This window comes from Pipistrellus kuhlii, unplaced genomic scaffold (genome assembly GCF_014108245.1).
Source record: "Pipistrellus kuhlii isolate mPipKuh1 unplaced genomic scaffold, mPipKuh1.p scaffold_m20_p_40, whole genome shotgun sequence".
In the NCBI taxonomy this organism is placed as follows: domain Eukaryota; kingdom Metazoa; phylum Chordata; class Mammalia; order Chiroptera; family Vespertilionidae; genus Pipistrellus; species Pipistrellus kuhlii.
Genome location: NW_023425541.1, coordinates 745613 through 768950, shown reverse-complemented (window position 1 = coordinate 768950; position 23338 = coordinate 745613). Strand labels below are relative to the sequence as shown.

Below are 23338 nucleotides of genomic sequence, written 5' to 3'. Positions count from 1 at the left end.
TCCAGAGTGAGTTCTCACTGTCCCCAGGCTGAGTCCGTGTTCTGCCAACACGACTATGGTCACTGTGGGAATCAGGCTCCCCAGACTCCTCAAGAGCTAACTCTTTTGTTTCTTGGGGTCTCTCCACTGGGAAGGGGAGGGGTGCAGTGAATTTGGCCACTTGTGTGTGCATGAGTGTATGTGTGTGTTCTATGCACTCAGCCAATTCCTGCAGGCTAGTTCTAGAATAGGGGCTGTATTGGACTGAATATAGGTGTAGATAAAATAAAGGCTGGGTCCTCAGAGGTGCTCAGAGTCCTGGGTAGAGACAGCTGGGTACGCGGAGAGTGATGTATGAACTGGGGCTGGATTGAGTGTACCACCAGGTCCTAAATTATAGTATTGTGCCATGGAGCCACTTTTAAATTCTATCCCAGTGGCCTGGGAACATGCATTACTGTTCAGGCTGTGATGTCTATTGAGTGTTGGGTGCTAGAGCCCTGAAGGATTCCAATGTCTTCCCTGGAAAGGACAAAGGAGACCTGGTTCAGAGTAAGAATGATCAACACAGGCATTTGGCCTGACTATGTGACTTTGACCAATTCTTTGCCTGGCTTCAGACTTGTTGCCTATATTTATAAGTGAGTCTCTGATAATTCTTACCCTTCCATCACATGAGGATGAGGAATAATCCCAGCCAGGAAATGACAACAGAAGAAATGTCTTCTAGAACTCAGGGTCTGGGATCACCTTTTTGAGAAATCCTCAGAGGGTCTATCTCCCCTTTATTTCTTCTCTGAGGGTATGAGTTATCCCTACTAGTTTGGAGTGAGGGTCCTCTCAGAAGGCCTGAATCCCCTTGCCTACCCACCAGGACTACTGTGGTCTAATACCCACTCACTCACCCCCAAAAGAGTGCCTGACTTATAGCCTCAAGAATGTTGATCTGCATATCATTTTATAACCCTGTGACAGAAATCCCTGCTGTCTTGGACTCTTTTCACCTTAATTCCCTTCTTCCAGTCCTGGCAGGGCCTTCTTTCCATCTTCCCCACTCCTCATTTCCTCACCTGACCCACAGGGCTTCTCCATGTCTAGTTTCTAACATACCCCCACCCCCACCCCAACCCCACCCCGTTTTTCCCAGCCTACTGTCATCTTCGCTTTCACAGTAAGCAAGAGCTGGGCCAGGAAGAATGAGCTAGCAGCTACAATCCCCAGGGGTTCTCTGGATAATCTCAGGAATGTCATATCCCAAAGATTTGACTTTCCCACTGGTCAGCAGGGACTCTCCTTCCTGCCCAAAGCTTGGGAGTCCTTCCAGGAGAGGGGCCTTATACAGGAAGGGACTGGAGGGGAGAGAGTTAGTGGTTCCAGGATGGAATGGAATCTCTTTTCCAGACTCTGAACTAGTTAAACCAGGTGTGAGGATAGGAAGAGTTGTGAGTTACCTAAACCACCCACTTTCTTAGCCTTGTGGTCCTAATATCAGTGTTTCCTACTGTCTTTCACTTGCACAGAATGTTCCCAATTTTAGGCTCTTCCATGGAAAGTAAAATTTCTCTTATGTTATAGACAAGGACACTGAGGGTACAAGCCATGGGCCCAGGATCAGGTAGGGCAGCCAACCAACTTTCCTCAAATTGAACCTGGATTTGCTGAGCACCTACAAGTGGCAGGTCCTTCCCAGATATATCATTATTGCAACCAATTATAAAGTAGGAAATCTTCTGCCCATGTTGCTGACGATGAAACTGAGGCTAAGAGAAATAAGAGGTCTAAGCTGGGCTAGCACATTACTTTTCTATTTCCAGCAGCTACTGCATGATATTATATCACATTCTTCTCTCAAGTTCTCAGGGTGATCCAACCCAGGGTAAAGGGAAGGCCAGAAAAAGTCAGCCCACGCCCATTTCTAGGGCCTCAAGCCCTGTTCCCCAAGTGTAGGACTTCCTTTCCTCTGCCCCTTTGTAGTCTCAGCCTTTGAACTACAGGTGCAATTGGATTCTAAGATCCCTAATGACAGCCTATAGCCACAGGAGCTCAGAAGTGGGGTCAAAGAACTCCACTCCCCTACCCTACTGTGAAACATCTGACCCCACATCCCAACCCAGATGGAGTGAACCTCTGCTCCTTATTATTGTTTCTAGTGACTTGAAAATGCAGACCAGGTCCTAGACATGGCTCCCAGAATTTACCAAATCTCCAGCTGTTCTCAGGACCTAGGGGCCACTGGGAGGACTGGCCTCCAGTGCAAGCTCATTTCCGTGACCTAGGCTTCCCTCTCCTCCCCAGGGAACTTGAGTGGAAATCACTGACATTTGGGGAGCAGGATTTTGTGTTTTTTTTTTCACTTGGCCTGGAAGTTTAGAGAAGTATATATGAAATATAATGAGAGTGCCAGATAGCAAAGGATACCATCAACAAAATGAAAAGATAACTCACTGTATGGGAGAACATATTCACCAAAGATATATCTGATAAGGAGTTAATGTCCCAAACATATAAAGAACTTATATGAAAGTCAACACACACACACACAAAAAAAAACACACACACACACCCACAAAAAAAAAAACACACACACACAATTCAATTTTAAAATAGACAAAGGACCTAAATAGACACTTCTCCAATGAGGACATACAGATGGCCAATAGACATATGAAGAGATGTTCAAAGTCACTAATCATTAGAGAAATTAAAATTAAAACTAAAATGAGATATCACATCACACATCAAAATGTCTACCATCAATAAACAACAAGTATTGGCAAGGATGTGGAGAAAAGTGAAACTTTATGAATTGTTAGTGGGAATGCATATTGGCAAGGATGTGGAGAAAAGTGAAACTTTATGAATTGTTAGTGGGAATGCAGATGGGTATAGCCACTGTGTGACAGTGTGGAGTTACCTCAAAAAATTAAAAATGGAACTGCCTTTTGACCTAATGATTCCACTTCTGTGAATATATTTTCAAAAAAACTTGAAACACTTATTTAAAAGAATATATGCATCCTATGATCATTGCAGAGTTATTTACAAAAGCCAAGATTTGGAAGAAGCCCAAATTCCCATCAGTAGATGAGTGGATAAAACAGCTATGGTACATTTACAGAATGGAATATTATGCATCTGTAAAAAAAAAAAAAAAAGGAAATCTTACCCTTTGGAACAACATGGACAGACCTGGAGAGCATTATGCTAAGCAAAATAAGCCAGTCAGAGAAATATAAGTATCACATGATCTCACTTATATTTGGAATCTAATGAATAAAATAAACTAAGAAAAAAAAATAGAAACAGAATCATAGATACAGAAAACAGACTGACAGCTGTCAGAGGGCAGGGGCATTGTGGGGCTGGGTGAAAAAGGTGAAGGGAATAAAAAATATTAAACTCATAGATACAGAGAACAGTATGGTAATTTCCAGAGGGAAATGGGGGTGGGAGAAGGTGTAAGAAGGTAAAGGGAATATAAATGATGATGAAAGAAGACTTGACTTGAGGTGGTGAACACACACTTCAATATGCAGATGATATATTATTAAGTTGTACACCTAAAACCTATATAATTTTATTAACCTTTGTCACTTTAATAAATCCAATTTTAAAAAGTAAAAAAATATAACGAGAGTGCCAGAGCCAGAAGGACTCTGAGAAACTAATCTAATGCCCTCGTTTTATAGATAGAGAAACTGAGGCACAGATTACATAAACACAGTGGATATAATTCAGACCTAGATTACCTGGGTTTAAAATTCAAATATTATCACAAGATCTCTATGACTTTGGATAAATTATTTAACTTTTCTGTGTTTCACTAAAATGAGGAAGACAAAAATAATAGCACTTGCTTTGTTGAGTTATTGTGATGGTGAAATAAGTTAATATATGTCAAGGGCTTGGAACATTACCTGCCACATAGTATGTGCTCCATGAATGGTAGCTAATATTAGTTCTAACTCTCTCTAGTGATTTGGGGAGGGGTGGGGAACAAACCTAGCAATACCGATCTGCAGCCTTTCCCACAAGCCATATTGTCAGGTATGGTATTCCAACCCACCCATCCCCCAAAATCTCCCTGATATTTCTTTTGGCACCAAAGAAGCTGAACTCAAAGTAAGAATTTGTGTCCAACATATAGAACAATAAAATAGAATAGAGAACCCAGAAATCAACCCAAACCACTATGCTCAATTAATATTTGACAAAGGAGGCAAGAGCATACAATGGAGTTAAGAGAGTCTCTTCAACAAATGATGTTGGGAAACTGGACAGATATGTGCAAACAAATGAAACTAGACCACCAACTTATACCATACACAAAAATAAATTCAAAATAAATAAAGGACTTAAACGTAAGACAGTAAACCATAAAAATCTTAGAGGAATCCATAGGTAGCAAAATCTCAGACATATGCCAAAGCAATATCTTCACTGATACAGCTCCTAGGGCAATGAAAACTAAATATAAAATAAACAAATTGGACTACATCAAAATAAAAGGCTTCTGCACACCAAAAGAAACCATCAATAAAACAACAAGAAAGCCCACTGCATGGGAAAACATATTTGTCAACGTTATCACGGATAAGGGTTTACTCTGTAAAATTTACAGGGAACTTATACAATTTAACAAAAGAAAGATAAAAAGTCCAATAAAAAAAATGGGCAATGGACCTAAATAGATACTTTTCAAAAAAGGACATACCAAAGGCCAGGAGACATATAAAAACATGCTTAAAGTCACTAATCTTCTGAGAAATGTAAATCAAAATGACAATGTGGTGCCTTCTTAGACCTATCAGAATGGCTATCATCAACAAATCAATAAATGACAAGTGCTGGCAAGGATACAAAGAAAAAGGAACCCTCGTGCACTGCTGATGGGAATATAGACTGGTGCAGCCACTGTGGAGAACAGTATGGAGTTTCCTCAAAAATCTAAAAATGGAACTCCCATTTGACCCAGTAATCCCACTTCTAGGAATATATCCCAAGAAACTAGAAACACCAATCAGAAAGGATATATGCACCCTTATGTTAATAGCAGCACAATTTACAATAGCTAAAATTTGGAAACAGCCTAGGTGCCCATCGGCAGATGACTGGATCAGAAAACTCTGGCACATCTGCACAATGGAATACTATGCTGCCATAAAAAAGAAGGAATTCTTACCATTTGCAGCAACCTGGATGGAACTGGAGAGCATTATGCTAATTGAAATAAGCCAATGAAAAAAAAATACAACATGATCTCACCCATTTGTGGATAATAAAGAACGTTATAAACTGACTAGAGGCCCAGTGCACAAAATTCATGCACTGGGTAGGGGGTGTCCCTCAACCCAGCCTGCACCCTCTTCAATCTGGGGCCCATCCAGAGATGACCGACTCACCACCGGGACGGGCCTAAACTAGCAGTCAGACATCCCTCTCACAATCCAGGACTGCTGGCTCATAACTGCTTGCCTGCCTGCCTTCCTGCTTGCCCCTAACCACTTCTGCCTGCCAGCCTGATCACCCCTAACCACTACCATGCCATCCTGATTAATGTCTAACTGCTTCCCTGCCAGCCTGTTTGCCCCCAACTTCCCTCCTCCACTGGCCTGGTCACCCCTAACTGCCCTCCCCTGCAGGGTTGATCACCCCCAACTGGCTCCCTTGCAGGCCTGGTACCTCTCAACTGCCTTCCCTTTGCAGGCGTGGTGCCTCCCAACTGCCCTCCCCTGCTTGCCTGATCACCCACAACTGCCCTCCCTTACAGACCTGGTCCCTCCCAACTGCCCTCCCCAGCTGGCCATCTTGTGGTGGCCATCTTGTGTCCACATGGGAGCAGGATCTTTGACCACATGGAGGCAGCCATCTTGTGTATTGGAGTGATGGTCAATCTGCATATTATTCTTTTATTAGATAGGATAGAGGCCTGGTGCATGAGTGGGGCAGTGGGTTTGCCCTGAAGTGTGTCCCAGATCAGGGTGGGGGTTCCCTTGGGGCGTGGGGCGGCCTGGGTAAAGAGCCTGTGTTGGTTTGCAGGCCAGTCACACCCCCTGATGACCGAAGTGGAGGCCCTGGTATCTGAAATTTATTTATCTTCTACAATTAAAACTTTGTAGCCTGGAGCAGAGCCAAGACTCCTGCTCACTCCATGGCCAGCAGCCATTTCTGTTGGAATTTATGTATCTTCTATCATTGAAACTTTGTAGCCTAGAGTGAAGGCCTGAGCCAGCCAGGGTGTGAGGGAAGCTTGGCTTCCTCCATTGCCAGGGAAACCCAAGCCTCCCTCCTGCTCTCTGTGGTTGCAACCATCTTGGTTGGGTTTAATTTGCACACTTGTTCTGATTGGCTGGTGGGAGTGGCTGGTGGGTATAGTGGAGTGATGGTTAATTTGCATGTTACTCTTTTATTATATAGGATGAACAAAAAGATACAGAGGCAGTAAAGCATCAAACAGACTGTCAAATTACAGCAGGAAGGTTAGGAAGAGATGTGGGAGATAAGAGATCAACCAAAGGACTTGTATAAATGCATATAAGCATAACCAATGGATGCAAAACACTGGGGGGCAGTGAGAAAATGTATGGGAGTGGGGTAGGGGGGCAATGGTAAGATATGTACACATATAATACCTTAATAATAAAAAAATTATATGAAGAAAAAAAACTGTGATACATCTACACAATGGAATACTATGCTGCTGTAAAAAGGAAGGAACTCCTACTATTTGCAACAGCATGGATGGACCTGGAGAACATTATGCTAAGCAAAATAAGTCAGTTGGAGAAAGAAAAATATCACATGATCTCACTCACTTGTGGAATATAATGAACAACATAAACTGATGAATAAAAACAGATCCAGAGACAGAGAAGCATGGATCAGACCATCAAACCTCAGGGGAGGGTGGGGGTAATGAGTAGAGATCAGCCAAATGACTTTTATGCATGCATATAAGAATAACCAATGGACATAGATACCAGGGGGGTTAGGGAATGAGTGAGGGGGTGGGGAGGGAATAGGGGATAAGGACACATATGTAATACCTTAATCAATAAAGAAAAAAAACTGAAGTGCCTGGAAATTTAGGTTCTGGGGAAAACAATGTAGGCATATTTTTTAAAACAGCTTTATTGAGATTTAATTCAAATATCAGACAAAAGGCCCACTGAAAGTAAAATTCAGTGATTTTTATTATATTCATAGAATGTGTAACCACCATCACAATTTTAACACATTTTGCATTATCTCAAAAAGAAAGGCAATGCCCGTTAGCAGTAACTCCTAATTTCCTTTCAACCTACCTAATTCTCAGGCAATCTCTACTTTCTGTCTCCAGAAATTTGACTATTTTAGAAATTTAATATAAATGGTATCATGCGATATGCGGTATTTTGTAACTGGCTTTTTCCACTTGGCATAATGTTTACAGGGTTCACCCATGTTGTAGCATGTATCATTACTTCACTCCTCTTTATAGCTGAATAATATTCCATTGTATATACCCCTTTTGTTTATCCACTCATCTGGGTTTTTTCTACTTTTCTACTATAATGAATAATGAAACTCTGAACATTCATGTACAAGTTTTTGTGTAGACATTTGTTGTAAGGACATTTTAAAGTAAAAACTGTGTGAAAAGTTAAATGAATTAGATAAATATTTTATAAGCATAAAGAATTATATAAATAGAAAGTATCTTAGCATTTTTATTATTTTATGTCTTTCTATTTTGTTTCTCTATACAATTAGTTATTTATAATCAACAAATATAAAAAATAAATTATAGATATCAATACATAGTCATGGGGGGAAAAACAAACAATAAAAAGATATATAGTGAATTTTTAAAAAAAATTTGTGTCCAATACATGTCAGAGTCAAGGCTTTGCTTCCTACTTCCCATCTTACCTACCCAGGGCTCATCCCCATCTCTCCCACTGCTCAAAACAAACATTGTCCAATCTCAGATGACTCTTGAGCAAACTACACCCATTTTGCTGAGATGGACAACTGGGGAAGGAGGGCAAGCATTAGGAGTGAACTCCCCATACCCATACCCAGGCTGTGCTGATGCAGGAAGTACCCTGGACCCCATTATCGCCATCCCTTTACCTTGCCAACCAGGTGGGATTGCCACACACTGGTGCTAGAGAGACAACAATTATTAATTAATCAGAAAGTTTCATACCTGACATTTTCTAGAATAAATCAGTCATACACCACTATAGGGTACTTGGGGTGGGGGGTTGTGAATGAGGAAAACCTCTCATGTTTAATCTACTAGACAGAAAGCTCCATGGGTAAGGACCATGGGTAACAATTTTGCTAACCATTATAGATCTTCCAAAAGCCTGTCATATAGTAGAACCTGAATCCATATTGCTGTGTATGAATAATAACAAAGGTTAATGCTTGCAGGCCAGGTACTTTTCTAAGCTGTTTATATATCTGAACTCACTTAAGCCTCATAACAATCTACGAGGTGGGTGCTATTATTAGCTCCATTTTGCAGAGAAGAAACTAAAGCTCTGAGGATGAAGTAATTTTGTCAAAGGCACACAGCTAGCAAGTTGTGGCTCAGATGTAAAGGGATTGACGTCATGTCTTCTTACTCAAGAGGTCCTGGTCTTTTCACTGCATGAATGCCAAGGCCGAGCTCCCACACACACATTTGCAAGTATCTCATTTTAGCCCCTTCTCCCATGACCATTCACACTCAATGCTTACATACAGGACAAGTCTCCTGGCTCTGTGCCTCTTCCCTCTCCTATCTCTAACTTTACTCTTCCTTGAAGAATTTTCCCTTTTTTCTCTTTATGGATCATCCTTCCAGATTTCATTCTGATTGTCCATCTATCATGTGCCAGCTTGTAGTAGTGGCAAATCCTCTGAGTTTTATCCACTGAAGAGAGGTGGCTTGCTCAACACTACTCAGCCTAGATGTGGCAAAGGTGGACATTACATCCAGGTCAGTCTGACTCCTTGTTCAATTCTCTTTCTGCCACACCAAGCTGCCTTCTGTTCTGAACCAGGAAACTACTAAGAAAGATCCCTAGATCACCCGGAAATGAAGTCACAGCTCTCTTTAAGTCCATCTATGTCAATGGCCTAGTCTTTCCCCTAAGCCCATGCAGCTATGCTTCACAGATATATAGCATATGTCAGCATCTAGATGATTTATAATTAGCCACACAGGAACAATCCCAGTGCGGATTTTTTACCCATGTCGAGAGCTAGTACCCAACACTCAACTTACACATTATTTGACTGAGCTGTGGAACCACAGAGAGGGGTTTTGGGGGTGAAACCTTCTTCTTTGGGGTATATGGTCCTATGCTACTCTTACTAAGTGGTTTTGCCATGACTTGAGAGTCTATGTTAAAACTCCTTTCTTTGGATCCAGTAATTAAGAGGTGGCCCTTTGTACAAGTCTCAGATATACACACCCAAACTCAGGCTGATTAAGGTACCTGTGGTAGTATTCTAAGATGAAACAAGCTATCTGAATAGGTTGTGAGCTCCACATCGTTGGAGGTATGCAACAGTGGCTGGCCATCCACTTGGTAAAGAGGATGCCTACATGGAATGTGGGAATGGCATTCAGAAGTATTTAAGGGTTTCTATGCATTCATATGCTCTTCTAAATTCTCTACACTCCCTCCTGCACCTCCTACAGCAAGTATGCACTATATCTGGCAAATTGATCTTGGTTGAGATGACAAGGGCAAAGATCTGGAAAAGTAGTCATTGCTAAGATGGAGCTCTAGCCAGATTCTCTACCTCCTAAGCGAGTTCTCTCCAGGAAATGATATGCCCATTTGATACAAGAGAGTAACATGAGAGAGGATCCATGTTCTGGGTACTTGCTATATACATAACACCATGCTAGGTGCTGGAAGGGGGGTAAAGGACACATCGAATTAACAGTTATGTGTGTGAAAGTGTGAGGGTGGGATGGGGACACTCATATGTTTGCTTAGTTGTTCTGAGTGACCATAGATACCTTCTAGGCCAGCAGATCACCAGGGAAGGCACATCAGACACATATGGAACTATTTATACTGGGTTCATCTCACATCCAAGCATCTTGTCCTTTGGCTACCTCTAAATCTCAATGAAGCTCAAATCAGTCCTGATCCCTAGCTTGACTTCTTGCCACTTTCCAATATCCTTGGCTTCTAAGGTGTCATCCTTCAGCTCCTAAATGGATTCCTTCTCATCCTAGACTCAGGCAGGTCCAGAGTAGAGACCTCGGGGTGGAGGCTGTAGCAAAAGAGTAGATATGACCTGATACCTTAACCCTGGAGTTTTCAAATATGGAATAATTCTTGTTCTTTGCTCTGGTGCTCTATGTACAGTTCATAAATCTGCTTCTAACAAGTCACGTGTGTTGACCACCCACTTCATGCCAGTTACTTTAAAGACAACTTCCCCAAATCCTTGTGACATCTCTGTGAGGCAGGCACTGCTTTTGTAAAGTAGGGAACTGAGAGGACTTGCTCAAAGGCACAGAGCTTGTGTGTGTGTGTGTGTGTGTGTGTGTGTGTGTGTGTGTGTGTTTTGAGTGGGAGTAGGGTTGTGGAATTCAAACCCAAGTTTCTCTGTTTTGTCCACTCCTCATGCCTCCCCAGCTGAGGGAGAGCTCCATATGGTATGGGATGCCAGGGACTCAGTTTCCCCATCAGAACTCCAAGGTTGAATTAGATTATCTAAAATGGCCCTTTCAGCTATGACAGACTCTGACAGAGCCATGACCCTCTTTGCCATGCAATTGCTCACAAGGGGGCCTGTCTCATAGAAGAAAGGGAACTTAGAGCAACCCATGCCTCAAAGCAGTAGCATTGGAAAAGGAAACACAAAACTCAAGTGTTTGTGGTGGTCTGGCAGGCTTCCTCCTTTCACTGAGATTTAACCAAGTGTTAATTGGCATCTGCCACAGCCCTGTGTGTACATGTGCATGTACATGTCTTTACACTGCATGCTTCTGTATGTCTACATAATTTTGTGAATGTTTTGGGTCCATGTGTGTCTGCATGCTATGCCTGTATATGGGAAGGCATGTGTTAGTGTGCAAGTGTGCCTACTTCTGTATGTGCATTCAGGCATTTGTATGTGAGTTTATATGCTTAACGCTGTGCATTGTCTATGTGTGCATGTGTATTTGCATGTGTTTGTCTCTATGTGGGTGTGTATGCAAGCTTTAATGGCATATGTATGTTTATCTGAGAGTGTGAACAAACATATGTGTACACTCTGTTTGTGTATATACACATAAGTGAATGTGTGTGTGAGTGCTAGTGTCTAGGACCTGGGCTAGAGGTCCCTGGCCTTTCTTGAGGTTTTCTTACCCCAACAATTTCTAAGAGGTTAGCACGGGCTGGGAGTATTTTCTGGGAGTCTAAAAAAATTGGGATAATGAGCATAAAGGGAGTTAAATCTATGTCAAGCACCCAAAATGGTTGGCCAGGGTGGTGGTAGTGCCATTCGGGCATCAAACCTCTCAAGTACTTTCACTTTCCCCTTGCCCTATCCTTATCACTAGACCTATCTCTCATATCTTCCATACCCATCCTCACTGCCATTGTAGCTACCTTACTGGACTCCATATTACCATGTGGGCCCTTCCACATTGTTGCTACTGGAGACTGCTAGAACATTTTTCTTAGAACCATCCATTTAATTATATCCACACTTTATTAAAATTTCCATGGCCCCTAATACAACAGTCTCCAGACTTTGGAATTTCATTGATCTGGAAGACAATCTATCTATATATAAAATTCCAGTGACCTCAATGCCATCATGACTAGAATGACCAGAGACCAGAACACCTTAGCCCCTTGATCAGGCTGGCCTTGCTCCCCAGTGGGGACCCCCACTCTAATGGATGCGTGATTGGCCTGCAAACTACTTGCGGCCCCTCATCCCAGCTGGCTGATACCCCCATCCAGATCCAGGGACCCCATCAGGTCAGGCCAGCTGTTCCCCACCTGTGCACCAGGCCTCTATTCCTATATAATAAAAGGATAATATGCAAATTGACCCTAAAGGTGGAATGACCAGAACAACCACTGGACCAGTCACTATGAGGTGCACTGGCCATCTTTCAGTCCCTTTCCCCAGTCAACAGGCTCTGATCACCAGATGGCAAATGGGGAACCAGGGGTGGGAGGTGGGGGGTGTGGGTGGTGCCAGGCCAAGACCCCCGCCCCACCGGTCACCCCACACACAGAGGGCAACCTGTGGCAGGGGTGGGGCTGACCACCCCTGTTCCACAGGAACAGCTGACCTCTCATTCCCTTCTCCTGGCGGTCAGGCACTGATGGCAAAAGGGGAATGGGGGGGGTGGCAGTAGTGGTGGGACTGGCTGTGGGCAGCTGGGGAAGATTCCTCCTGATCACAGCCAAGGCCTAAGACTGTACCCATGCACGAATTTCATGCACCAGGCCTCTAGTGTTTAAATAATTAAATAGGGGAGCAGTCAGAAGTCACAAATGTTTTCATTTTTCTTAGATTAGAAAATTTTAAAAATCTCTTACTCCTATTTCATTAAAGAAAGATCATTTGAACCCATACTGCACTACATTATCTCCACTTTTCTCTTATTTTGCTGCAGATTAGAAAATCTCATTTGGGACCCTCTTTAGGTTAAGATCACAAACCCACGAATCAATTCCTCTCCCCGCAAACCCTGCATTTGAGGCACATCATGAAACCGGCCCTTTCCCCAACCCACCACCACTTGACTGCCTCCAGACTCTTGTTCATGAAGTTCCCTCTGCCAGGCATGCTTATAATGTCCTTTCCCCCTTTTGGACCAACAAATTCTTCTCTTCCTTAAAGCCTCATTCTCAGTCCAAATGTGACCTTTTATGAAACCTTTTCAAGTCCTTTCCGCTGGAAGTGATATTTACTTTAAAGGGTCCCAGACTTACATTCATCCTCTCATAGTCAAGCTAGTTGTTTGAAGATCTTCCTATTAGGTTGAAATGTGAAAAGCCATACATTGTCAAGAAAAGTGTGGACCCCAACTCTATCAGTCATACCTGAGTGACCTTGTAAACAATTCTCAGTAGCTCCTAAGGTCCTTTCTCTATCTATAAAAGCAGGAAAACAATGGTTTGCGGTATAGATTACCACCACAATTAATAAATTGGTGGGATCACTGTTTAGTATTCACTTGGATCATCATCCTTTCTATTTTATAGACCTCAAAGGCTTTCAGTTACCAAATTGGCACCTCCCAAATCATAGATGACCTTGGAAGGGAGCAGAGGAGCAACACTGACTCCAAATGTTCAGCCACTGTCCAGCCAGCAAATGTTTGATGGCTTGACTTCCCCTTATGTCTGGAGGCATGTTTAGCTGCTGCCCACTGGTCTTACTGCCTGAGAGCTATCAGCTGGCCCTCTGAAGGACAGATAACCATAGCCTCGGAGGGCATTCACTGCCAGTGAGACCTTCTTTATAAAAGCATTTGGTAATCACATCCAGGGCCATAAAAAAATTGCTCATAACTTTTTAGCTTAGAAATTCAATCTTTGGGAATCACTACAAAAAAAAAAAGAACTTAAATGATGTTTACTGTAATATTATTTAAAACTGTGATTAAAAAATAGAAATTAATTTTAAAATATTAAGGCAATGATTAACTGAATTGCAGCAAACTAAATTGACATACTACACAAAGTTTAAGGCATATCTAGGGAGGGGTTTGGGATGGGAATGGGGGAATAAGGACAATTATGTGAGACCATAATCAATTAAAAAAAAAAGAATAGTCATGGGGATGTGAAGGACAGCATAGGGAATATAGTCAATAATATTGTGATAATTATGTATGGTTTTAAATGGGTACTAGATTTATCAGGATGATCATTTTGTAGGTTGTATAAATGTCCATTCACAGGGTTGCACACCTGAAACTAAAATAATACTGTATGTCGAGTATAATTTAGAAATAAAAAATTATTAAAAGACAAAAATAAGCCTCACAGGGTCTGAAGTGGAATTTGAATGGGAAGGAGCACAAAGGAGCTTTTGCAAGCAGATGACACATAAATCTGTCAAAACTCATCAAAATGTTTTAAAAAATTAGTCTATTTTATTTTATGTAAATTACTGCACAATAAAACCTATTTTCAAAAAAAATAAAATATGCCTTAGGGGAAATTTTAGCTAAAGGAATTTCAATTCAGAATAAAAATAACTTATGTAATCAAAACAGCCTGGTACTGGCAGCAGAAGAGGCATATAGACCAATGGAATAGAACAGATACCCCAGAAATTGACCCACACCATTACTGTCAATTAATATTTAACAAATGAAGAAAGACCATACAATGGAGTAAAGATAGTCTCTTCAAGAAATGGTGCTGGGAAAACTGAACAGACACATGCAAAAATGTAAAACTGGACCATCAACTTACACCATACACAAGAATAAACTCAAGCTGAAACCGGTTTGGCTCAGTGGATAGAGCGTCAGCTTATGGACTGAAAAGTCCCAGGTTCGATTCCTGTCAAGGGCATCTACCTTAGTTGCAGGCACATCCCCAGTAGGGGGTATGCAAGAGGCAGCTAGTCGATGATTCTCTCTCATTGATGTTTCTAACTCTCTATCCCTCTCTCTTTCTCTCTGTAAAAAAATCAATAAAATATTTTTTTAAAAGAATAAACTCAAAATGGATAAAGGACTTAAATGTAACCCAGGAAACCATAAAAATCCTAAAAGAAAAAATAGGCAGTAAAATCTAGTAGACTTTTTGCTGATACATCTCCTAGGGCAAGAGAAACAAAGGAAAATTAAACAAATGGGACTACATCAAAATAGCTTTTGCACAGCAAAAGAAACCACCATCAAAATGAAAAGGGCACCCACTATATAGGAGAACATATTTGCTAATGATACATCTGATAAGGAGTTAATCTCCAAAATATATAAGGAGCTCATACAACTCAACAAGAGGAAGACAAACAATCCAATTAAAAAATGGGCAAAAGACCTAAATAGATACTTCTCTAAAGAGGACAGACAAATCACCAAGAGACATATAAAAAATGCCCAAAATCACTAATCATCAGAGAGATGCAAATTAAAACCACAATGAGATATCAGCTCACACCTGTCAGAATGGCTACCATCAATAAATTAAGTTAAATAAAAAGTGCTGGTGAGGTTGGGGAGAAAAGGGAACTCTAGTACACTGCTGGTAGGAATATAGATTGGTGCAGCCACTGTGGAAAACAATATGGAGTTTCATCAAAAAATTAAAAATGGAACTGCCTTTTGACCCACCAATCCCACTTCTGGGAATATATCCTATAAACCCTGAAACACCAATCAGAAAATATATGAACCCCTTTATTTATGACAGCATTATTTACAATAGCTAAGATTTGGAAACAGCCCAAGTGCCCATCAGTAGATGATTGGATAAAAAAGCTGTGGGACATTTACACAATGGAATACTATGCATCTATAAAAAAGAGGATCACTTAATTTTGGTGCAACACGGATGAACCTGGAGACTATTATGCTAAGCGAAATAAGCAAATCTGAGAAAAACAAATGATCTCACTTATTTATGGAATATAATGAACAAAATAAATTGGCTGACAAAATAAGACCCGAAGCATGGAGGCATGGGACAGAATGACATACCTCAATGTAGGGGTGGGCAGATGAGAGATACAAACCAAAGAATTTATTTACTTATGTGCATAACCCATGGACATGGGCAATAGGGTGGTGAAGACCTAGGGGTGGGGAGTAGAGGCTGGGTGGAAAGAGGTAAAGAGGGGGAAATGGGAGACATCTCTAATTCTGTCTACAATAAATATACATATAAAGAAAAAGAAAATTTCTGTGGGAAACAACTGATTCTCAACAAACCTTTGTCATGACAAGTGGATGTCTGGTTAAGTGAAATTATGAAAGATCTGGGTTCAAATTCCTACTCTTCTGGGCATGTGTCTGGGACTCTCATGACTAAGTATTCTAGCCTGTCATTGGGGTGTTGTGTGAGGTAAAATGAAATGGCACACACAGATCACTTAGCACAGTGCGTGGCATATAGAGGGCCCCAAATAATCATTGTTCTCCCCATCCAGTCTTCTAGCAATTCTATTTCTGATAATAAAGCTTCTAATAATAAAATGAGTTATATAATAGAATACAAAATTTTTTTTTTAATTTTATCGCTTTCCGGTATTGCTCCTTGTCCAAAGTCTACTCTGTAGTTTAATACATTCATTATGTTTATTTTATAATATTTAAAATTAAAATTTGCCTTCAAAATACACTGAGTGGCCAGATTATTATGATCTCTGAACACATAATAATCTGGCCATTCAGTGTATATCCTATATAATAAATGGCTAATATGCAAATTGTCCCCTCAACCAAGAGTTCGACCAGCAGGCAGGCCTGCCAACCACCCATGTCCCCTCCTCCTGGCCAACCTGGCCGGACCCCACCCACCCACCCACCCATGCATGAATTCATGCCCTGGGTCTCTAATATATATACTGAGTGGCCAGATTATTATGAGTTCAGAGATCATAATAATCTGGCCATTCCGTGTAATATATGCACAGTGGAGAATCACAGCTTTGAAAGATGAAGAAAGAACGTAGATGGAAAAAAAAACCTGAAAGAAATACACTAAAATATTAATAGTGATTTTCTTTTTTAATTTTTTAAATATTTATTGATTATGGTCTCACATAATTGTCCTTATTCCCCCATTCCCATTCCAAACCCCTCCCTATATATGCCCCCCCCAACCCTCGTTGTCCATGGCCACTGGCTAGGCCCATATGTATGCACATAAGTCCTTAGATTGATCTCTTCCCCTTACCCCCCTCCTCTCTTACTTTCCCTCTGAGGTTTGAGAGTCTGATCGCTGGTTCTCTTTCTCTGGGTCTGTTTATGTTGTTTATTATTTCCTCTAGATGTGTGAGATCATGTGATCCAAGAAATACCCTTGTAAGAACCTAAACTGCATCAAGCCATAATGGTTATGCTGAGAGGCAAATGAATCAGTCTGTAGTGAGTTCCTTTCTGGGCCAATAGTTCTTTTGAGTCCCAATTTCAATAGTAATTTTCTTGGGTATTGAAAATAATGATGGTAGTTATTTTTTCCCCTCTAGTTCTCTATTTTCAATGTTGTCTCAGTAAGAAGATGCAACTATTTTTTTAATTGATTTTAGAGAAAGAGAGAGGGAGGGGGAGGGAGAGAGAGAGAGAGAGAGAGAGAGAGAGAGAGAGAGAGAGAGAGAGACAGAGAGAGAGAAAAGAGATACAAGAGAGAAACATAGCATAGATCGGTTGCCTCTTCAACGTGCCCCAACTGGGGTTCAAACTCGAAACCTCTATGTCTTGACCATGAATCAAACCCACCACCTTTTGGTGTATGGAATGATGCTCCAACCAACTAACCCAGGGCGATACAACTATTTTAATGAAAAAAATCATTTTAAAGAACCAATCCCCAAAAATGGGGCGGGGGGGGGGGAAGTGCCTATGTCTGGTACATAAAGGATACTAAATAAATATCAGTTCCTTGGTTCTTGAGAGCAGAAATCATGCCCTACACAGCCTGTGGGTCCTGACGTGCTACTGTGCTCCCTGAGTCCAGGATATAGCAGTACTCAGCAAATATTTAACTGACTATCTAGCATAGTCTGGCATATAATAGATGCCTGATAAATATTTGTCATATATATATATATATATATATATATATATATATATATATATATACATATACTGAGTGGCCAAATTATTATGCGTTCAGAGATCATAATAACCTGGCCACTCAGTGTAATATATGCAAAGTGGACAATCACAGCTTTGAAAGATGAAGAATTAATTGTAGATGAAAAAAAAACTGAAAGAAATACACTAAAATGTTAATAGTGATTTTCAGAGATTTGTCCAGAGGGGGGTGGATCTGTAAGGATCCCTTTTCTTTGGACAGAAGCTATGTACCTTTGTGCCTGTAGGTAACTCTTGTGGTGCCAAACACAGAAAATGTGCTTGATAAATGTTTATGCAAATCAGTAATAATAATCATAATAATAGTTACCATTATAGATGCTACATACCAGTTATCACATTAGGAACCTTACACACATTACTGCTTATATTTGTAAACATTTAATATACCAATAATAACACCAATCTCTTCACCCTATAAAGTTGGTATTGCTATTGTCTTCATTTTAAAACTGAGGCAACTGGGGGCAGGGGGCTCAAAATCGTTAAGAATATTGCCTTAAGTGGTTAGGCCAAGGAAGCAAAAGGACAAGTTTTATGAAAAAGAGCCAGCTAGCTTACTCATTTTTCTGGAAAAGCTGCAAAAGATCACAGATCTGATTAAATGACAATGGTAAGACTTGAACTCAAGTCTTTCTAGTGTCAAGGTAGTCTCAGAAGCCCATCTGTCTTCCAGCCAGCATACAGTTGTCCCCAGCTGCCTCCTTCTCCCCAGATCAGAGGGTGGGCTGGGGCTGAGAAGCCACTTACCATTACTTTCCTGAAACAAGCCCAGAAAACATCCAGCAGAGGCATAGTGGGGTACGGGAAGCTGGCAGGGCCCCGGTTGAGTTCTGCTGGGAACAGGCCTCTTCCTCTCTGGGGACTAGGCTACAGGGGACCAGGGGTTTGGTGAGTGCTCCATCAGCCAGCACTGCACAGAGAGGGGAGAAGTGGAGAGCAGCGGCTATCCTGAGCTCAGCTTGCCTCCACTCCAAGCGCCTCCCAGGCTGAGGGAGGGAGGGAGGAAAGAAAGGAGGGAGATAAGAGGCTGGCTGGAGGAGGGACCAGGAGGAGGGACCAGGAGGCGGGTCACTGATTCAAACTGGGCACTGTTAACCATTTGGCTGGGACTGGACAGCAATGACAACTGAAATTCCCTGAACATTACAGTTTCCAAGCTTGGAATGTCCAGCCCGCCTGCATGCTCACCAGCCAGTCCCAACACCTGCATTCAAGCATGCTTCCTTGCTTTTCTCCTGCCCAGTGATACACCAGTTCTCCTTGGGGAACTGTGGTTACAACCAAGACCACACAGGGGCTGTGAAAAAAAAGTGCCCAGGAAAAGGCTCAGGAAGGAGAGCCCCAGGTAGGTGTGAAGGCAGTTGGTGGATAGGGAAAAGCTGTAGCCTTAGGAAACCTTCTCAAACTGGAAGTTCTGGTCCCTGGGTTAAGGGGTCATTCTCTAGCCCTGCACTAAAGTCAGGAATCACAATTCACTTTAGCACCTCCAGGATTCCCCTCCCTTTCTGGGCCTCAGCTTTCCTGGCTATATAATGAGAAGTGGGGTCGCAAGTCTCTAAGTCTCAAGTCTATTATTGTGTGACTCCTGTATGGGGTTAAGAACAGAGTAAGTCTGGGAAAATCTCCATTCTGGCCAATAATCACAACTCCACTCAGAACTCCTGTGCTGTCCTGGGAATCCATAGGAAGTCAGGTAGTGCCCCAATGAGAATCTGAGTTTTCAAAGGCCATTTCTTCCATTCCCCTGGACTCGGGGCATCACAGCACTCTCCTAGCTCAGATAACCTAGGTGTATGTCCTTTTGTGAACATCTTCTGATGAGATGGTGTCTTACCTCCTTCAGTCACTCCCATCCTCAAACCTCTCCAGATCCAGAAGTGTAGCCTGCTATCTGAACCTGACACAATGGATGCACTGAACTCTGTTCTTTTAGTATAGTTAGCAGCAAGCAGTTCTAGAGACTTTCTGGGCAGGAAGCCATTAAGCAGTGATTCCTCCTCTCCCAAGGCTCCAAAGGCAGAGTGCCATGGCTGGCAGCCAGAAGGCTCCCAGAGACCCCATGGCAAAAGGCCAGGCTTGGGTCTCTGGAGGCACATGTCATGACAGGGCCCAGAATAACTTACTCCCCCTAGGCTCACTTCCCTTTAAGAGACCTGAGATGATCAAAGGGCCAAATGCTGGAACCCTAGAAGGTCTGAAGCCTGCTTTGAACACACCTGTGCCTATCTTTGAGGACTTTTCTCATCAGTGCTTCAGAGATTTGTCCAGAGGGGGGTGGATCTGTAAGTATCCCTCCAGTTCAACTTAAAATTTATTCTGTGACCCTCAGTTTTCCCATTTGTATCCTGGGGAGGTTGCTATAGCTGATCTCTCCCCTTTTATCTAGCCCATTTTGTGGCTCCATCAGGATGGTAGTCAGCCAGCAACAAGGCAATGGTTCCTTTTCACCCACTTCCAACTGGCTCGAGGCTTATAAGAGGAAGTCCCCTGCATGTGACAGGAGAGTAACGTAAAGAGTTAGAGCAGAGCAGTGTTCCCTCTTCTGAGCTTATGCGCTCTCCCTCCACAGCCAGAAAATCATAGCACCTACTTTGGTGGGAGGTTTAAATTAAAAAGTTAAAGCATTTAGTGCAGCTTGGTGGAAATTATTCTCAATAAATGTTATTTTATTGGACTGACTGGCAGACCCTGAGCAATGGATTATTGAATTACTCCGACATATGTTTCTGTGAAAGAAAGGCTAAGAGACTGCTTGGCTATAGGAGCAAATAGCCCTGTTTGCCTGACTCCTTAGGCTTTTATTGTAACAACATCTTTTTTTTAATTTATTTTATTTTATTTATTTTATTTTATTAATTTCTTTATTGATTAAGGTATCACATAATTGTCCTCCACCCCCATTCCAATCCCCCACCCCCCTCACTTATGTCCCCACTCCCCTATTGTCCTTGACCACTGCTTAGACTATTATGTGTGCACATAAATCCTTTGCTTGATCTCTCCCTTTCATCTCACATCTTGAACTAAAATTAACTATTAGATACTATCAGTAATGTAAGCATCCTTGAGAAAACACATGTGTCCTTTAAGTAAGGACATTTTGAAATCTAAACATAAAGATCCCAGTAAAACACCCCGGGGCTCAGACTTGTTTGGAAAAGTCAAGGTAGGGTCTGCTGCCTTCATCAAGGTCCCTCTAGAGGCCCTCGACCTTTCGGAGATTGCTCCTACAGACTTTCCAAGCAAGTCCCATGCTTCCCCACAATAAAGCAATAATAACAAGGAAGTTTAATAATGAATTATAATAAAATAACCACAGTCATGGATCACATGCATTACTTTGTACCAGACACCCCTCTAAACAATTTTCATGGATTACCTCATTTAACACTGGTAGTAACCATGTATGGTAGGTAGAGATGAGGAAATAGAGGCAGTTCAGAGATGTTTACCTGGAGTCATACAAGTGGCAAGTAGTAGAGTCTGCTTTCTAATCCTGGCTGACTGGCTCCTGGGCCTGAATACGTAACTCTCATACTCAACAGCCTCTCACAAGGAGTCGTATAGAGAGAATAATAATAAACAATCCCAGGCTACTTTTGCTATCCCATCTGCAGTTAGCAGGAATGTCTCCACCAGTGGTCATCATCCATGCTCTCACCCAGTCCCCTAGACCACTGGGGTGCTATCTGGGTAAGGGGCTGTTTATGGCTAAAGCCATAGCTCTCTTCTATACGAGGCAAACAGGACTTCTCAAAGCTGTAGTGATTGACATTCACTGTAGCCACCAAACCCAATGCCCCTCTTCAGTTTCCTGGCCCCCAAATCAACAGAGTGGTTTTTGAGCTAAGCACTGTCCTGGGAGTCAGGAGAGAATGAGAGGGACATGGGATCTAGTCCTGTCTGAAGCAGTGACTGACTGTGTGATTTGAGACAAACCTGTTCTCCTTTGTGGATCTTGATTTACCCCTTTATAGATTTCACTTATTTATTAGACAAATATTTACTAAGCTCTCATCATATGCCAGATACTCTTCTAACTACTGGGGCTTCAATAGTGAATGAGATGGCCACAGTCCTTGCCCTACTGAAGCTAACATTCTAGTGGGGAAGATAGACAATAAACAACTAATCAAGTAAATATGCAATGAAATAAAATGTCAAACAAGTGATAAGGGATATAAAATATGGAGAAGAAGATGAAAAATGATATGGTATGGGTTGAGGGCTATTAATTATGTGGGAAGTTTTGTCAAATAAAATTAATAACTATGTTCTATTTATATACATGTTTTGTTAAAATGAATGTTATAGAACTTTCAGTCTACTTCAGAAAAGAACGTGCAAAGATTCAGAGCCAAGTTCAAACAGGAAAACTCTCAGGGATAGCAGGTGTCCAATCAGAAACACCAGGCAAGCCAAGAGTGATGATTCCCCAGTGATACTCTGGATATTTATGTTTCATATATTGGGAGTTTATGAATTATTTTCAGTGCTCAATACACCCTTTCAAAAAAGATTTGCCACATTTTAAAATCTTACATATTATTTATTTTTATATGCTGAAATTATATATTGAATCTAAATATATATATATATATATATATATATATATATATATATATATGTACACACAGATTTTATATTATTATCTATTTCTTTTTACAGTAATTATTATTTACCAATAAATTGTTGTCTTTGAATGTTATATCTTAAAGAAAAGCAAAGTTTTTTTATCAATTGCATTGTAATCAAATCTATAACCATGCCATTTTTAAGTTTTATCATTCATGGATATTCATTGTTTTACTCTGATGCATTTGCAGGTATATTATATCTTTAGAAAAATCCATGGAAAGGACTCTGACCTACTCTAAATATATTTTATTGATTTTTTACAGAGAGGAAGAGAGAGGGATAGAGAGTTAGAAACATCGATGAGAGAGAATCATCGATCAGCTGCCTCTTGCACATCCCCTACTGGGGATGTACCCGCAACCAAGGTACATGCCCTTGACTGGAATCGAACCGGGACCTTTCAGTCTGCTGGCTGACGCTCTATCCACTGAGCCAAACCAGTTTCGGCAGACCTACTCTAAATTGCATGCTTATAAGAAGGTCATATCTTTGAACTGGATGAAGATTTATAGAACTTCAAGGAATAAGTGGATTTAAAAAAAACTGGCAAATTATTGAGATAGTTATGGAACTAACTTAATTGAGAATAATTATTCTTATGTCTGTTTAAAATATTGTTGATTTTTAAATCTTTTGTTTCCCAAATATAAGGAAAACCAAAAATCAGACATTCTGCATTATAAAAACTAATAAAATAGTAACATTCAATTCACAGTACTTGCAGGAGAAAAAAATTTCAAAGACCACAACCAGGAGATTCTTGTCCATTGGGAAGTACATTAATGAAAAACTCTCTCCAACAATGTTAAAGGTACCTTACCTTATCAGGTACTTAACCATGAATGGACATCGCCCCTGTCTTTGACACTTGCCTTCATCTCAAAGATGAGAAGCCACTGACTACGGTAGGGGTAGACAGCCATCCCAAGACAT

General features: G+C 41.3%; 1 long non-coding RNA gene across 1 annotated transcript; it reads right to left on the bottom strand.

Moving 5' to 3' along the window:
- Positions 1–22577: 22577 nt before the first annotated feature.
- Positions 22578–22954, bottom strand: LOC123651244. Its single transcript, XR_006739820.1, has 2 exons — positions 22858–22954; positions 22578–22635 (listed from the first exon to the last, which is right to left on the bottom strand). It is a non-coding gene; the product is annotated as an uncharacterized LOC123651244 (long non-coding RNA).
- Positions 22955–23338: the final 384 nt, after the last annotated feature.